This window comes from Alligator sinensis, unplaced genomic scaffold (genome assembly GCF_000455745.1).
Source record: "Alligator sinensis unplaced genomic scaffold, ASM45574v1 scaffold777_1, whole genome shotgun sequence".
Classification (NCBI taxonomy): domain Eukaryota; kingdom Metazoa; phylum Chordata; order Crocodylia; family Alligatoridae; genus Alligator; species Alligator sinensis.
Genome location: NW_005841882.1, coordinates 3,434,860 through 3,438,080, shown reverse-complemented (window position 1 = coordinate 3,438,080; position 3,221 = coordinate 3,434,860). Strand labels below are relative to the sequence as shown.

The 3,221-nt window shown below is 47.2% G+C and overlaps 1 protein-coding gene across 2 annotated transcripts in view; it reads right to left on the bottom strand.

Moving 5' to 3' along the window:
• Nucleotides 1-3,221, bottom strand: part of ZDHHC20 (zinc finger DHHC-type containing 20) — a 72,892-nt gene that overhangs the window by 69,065 nt on the left and 606 nt on the right. The gene's annotated exons all lie outside the window — the stretch shown is intronic.

Genomic DNA, 3,221 nt, shown 5'->3' with positions numbered 1-3,221 from the left:
CCCCTCGGATCTGTGTGTGGAGCAAAGGTGGGCTGCTGCTGTGGGCTGGCTCTGAGGGCAGCACCAGGCTCATCCTGGCAGGGGGGTTGAGCCAGGGCTGCACTCGGAATGGACGGTGGCAGTGACGCTGTGAGGGAGCTACGGGCACAGGTGGGGGGGTGGGGAGGCCATGGCAAATTTTGGGGTGACTAGCCCACCCATAGCCCCCCTCCCAGCACTACTGCCACCCGCCCCCAAGCACAGTCCCAGCCTAGCCCCCCTGCCAGGAAGAGCCCAATACCTCCTGGCTCCAGCTCACAGCGGCAGCTCGCCCTTGCCCCACACACAGATTGGGGGGTACATGCCCCTCGTGTCTCCCCTGGGGGTGCATGCAGCTACGTGCTGCGCCCCACCCCAGCTGGGCAGTGCCTACACCTGCCCCACCCATTCCCTCCCTCACCGTGGGGGCTCTGATCTGCTCCTTCCCCACAACAGACGTATCAGTCAGACGCTTCTCTCCAAGCTGCAGGGCTGCATATCAGCAATCGGATCAGTATCAGCCAATATGGCTGGGTAATATCTGGCCATCAGTGTCTGCCAAAAAAAATCTATACCAGTGCACCCCTACTGTACAGGGGTACATGGTCATTTGGGCTGGAGAATCAAAGGCTGTCAGACATGATCTCTGGCACATCAATCTCTTGTATGCTGTTGGTTATAGAAGTGGGTATGCCTTAAGCATACTTGCCTAATGAGCTACCATGCTCAGATCAGCCTTTTACCTTTTTTGACAGCTCACTTCTTAATTCAATAAGCAGGGCCTATACAGGAAGAACTACTTTAGAAAAATAAAACTAATAAAAAATACCCAGGAGGAATTCCCTTTCCAACACTTTCCAGCACTACCCCCCATACCTACTTTCCAGATATTTCCTAAAGCTATTAGTGTTTACATGCAAGGCCTTTCTTAAATCGTATGGACAGCATTGCCATTTGAAACCACTTCTCTCTCTTCCTTGCTTTATTTTCTCCATTTCAATGTTTGTCTCCTGTTCTCTAGACTTTTCTCCCACTTGCCTCTCAATGCTATTCCCCTAGGAGCAATCAGGAATCACCTGCATGTTGTGTTGCTTTTTGAAGAACAAAACACAGAAGTGAAACCAACTAAAAGCTCTTCCTCTGCACTTGCTGCATGACAACCTGCAAAGATCACTGTCACCTTCATTTACTAGTGGTGCATTAAAGGCGTGTCCTTGCTGTTATACATTCTGGTAGTATATAAACGAGAAGAAAATGTACATGCCACAAAAACCAATGCAAGTAATTTTACTTCTTCCTGTAGAAATCATCAGCTAAGTGAAGACGAGAATCAAGTAATTTCACTTTGAGCCAGTACTAAGCTTTTTACCTGCAGTGCAAAAGAAGAGCAAGAGAAACCTACATTCTCCACCCTTATTCTACTACTAAAAATACAGTAATCACCTCTATAATAAAGTGATACAGTAAAATACAAAGGAGGGGGGGAAGAAGCACCAGCATGTTAACTTTATTATTCACAGGAAGACAAAATACTTGAGGCATTCACACAGTGGTTATTAATAAACCAGGGTTTCACTAACAGCAATAAAAATAACACACTAGTTTTCCTATTATTAAAAAAGTACAGCTATAAACATTAGCAATGAAAAATATCCATTTTCCCCACTTATAAATGCCAGACAGCTTGCAATTTGATCTATGAATGCAACAAAAGATCACAGGTAATCCTGTACGTATTTCCCCAGGAGTAGAGTCACACTGAATTCAGTGGAGCCTTTATGTGGGCTTATAGACCTTTGCAGGATCATGACCAAAATTTGCAATGCACAACTATCAGCTTGACGGTCACTAAGACCAGCTGGTCCTGCAGTCAAGATACTGCAGTGGGAATCAGAAGATCCAGATTCAACTCCTGGTACGGACAGACTTCCTGTATTACCCATCATGTCGTTTTACAGATCTGAAGGTAGGGCTTGAGGGAGGGGGAGGAGCAGGAAGTTTGTTTTATTCTTATTTTAATGTTTTATTCTGTTTCTAAAAAGGTTTTTTTTAATATCTCCTACCATAAGCTTCCCTGAGCCTTTTTTTGGAAAAGGCAGCATATAAACTTAGTAACCAACAGACCAAACAAACATCAGTGATTTAGTTTCCTGTCTACAAGAAGGAGAGACTCACCCTTTGACTGTCCTGTTCAGTCAGCTCAAACTCCTCTGGATGGGGGCTCTCTCACACACTGCACACATCCAAAATGAACTTGCAATATCATACAAAGCTTCTAGGAGCTACTGTAACAAATGACTGCACCCTGAAACTACAAGGCCAGCCAAAATTAGTGGCTAGCCAAGCACCGACTGTTTTGAATAGGTTTTCATAAAATAAGACAAGAAAACCTTAATCATATGAATAACCATATTAGACCACAGTGCAGATGCCTGGAGATGCCTTGTAGTGCAACATGTTTGTTTCACCTGAAATGTATGTGTAGACAAACAACCCCTCCCCTCCCCCCCCGCGCAAAAAAACCCCTTTCATAGCTTAACAGATTTTTTTAACCCTTTCATCTCAAGGGATAACCAAACATATGTCTGAAGCCTACACAGTATTCCTCCGTCTTCCTCCAATACACAGGAAACATTACATCTGAAAAGACCATGAGCCGTGGCCAATGTTCACCAAAACGCAAGTGATACCGATTTCTCTACCTAAATACCGTGGAAAAACCTCATTACGTATAAATGGACTTATAGGTATTTTCAAGCGCATCCGACTAAATAAATAAAATATACCCCACAACTAAATGCAGGGTTGCACAACGGCAAGCACAAGAGCATCCCGTGCGTCCAACACAAACCACGCGCGGCACTGTCCTCCCATACTACAGCTCACCAGGCAAACACACGCCCAGACATGTGCACACTACAGGGCTTGCAGGGCCCGCTGCGTCTTCAAGTCCACTATTTGGGGTTTTCTCCTCCTTGACACGGGGCAAGAAGAGGTTTGGACCTAGAGCGGCGATCACCCTGGCGGGTGGCACCCAGGGCAGGTGCAGCAGGAGAGGGAGGGCGATGGACACAGCCCCACAGGGGTGGGAGGCCTGGCCCCAACCCAGGGAGGAAGGGGCTTGACCTGGCCCCAACCCAGCCCCGCAGGGGCACGGGGACGCGGCCCAACCCTGCGGGGCCCGTGGTTTGGGCCGTTGGCGG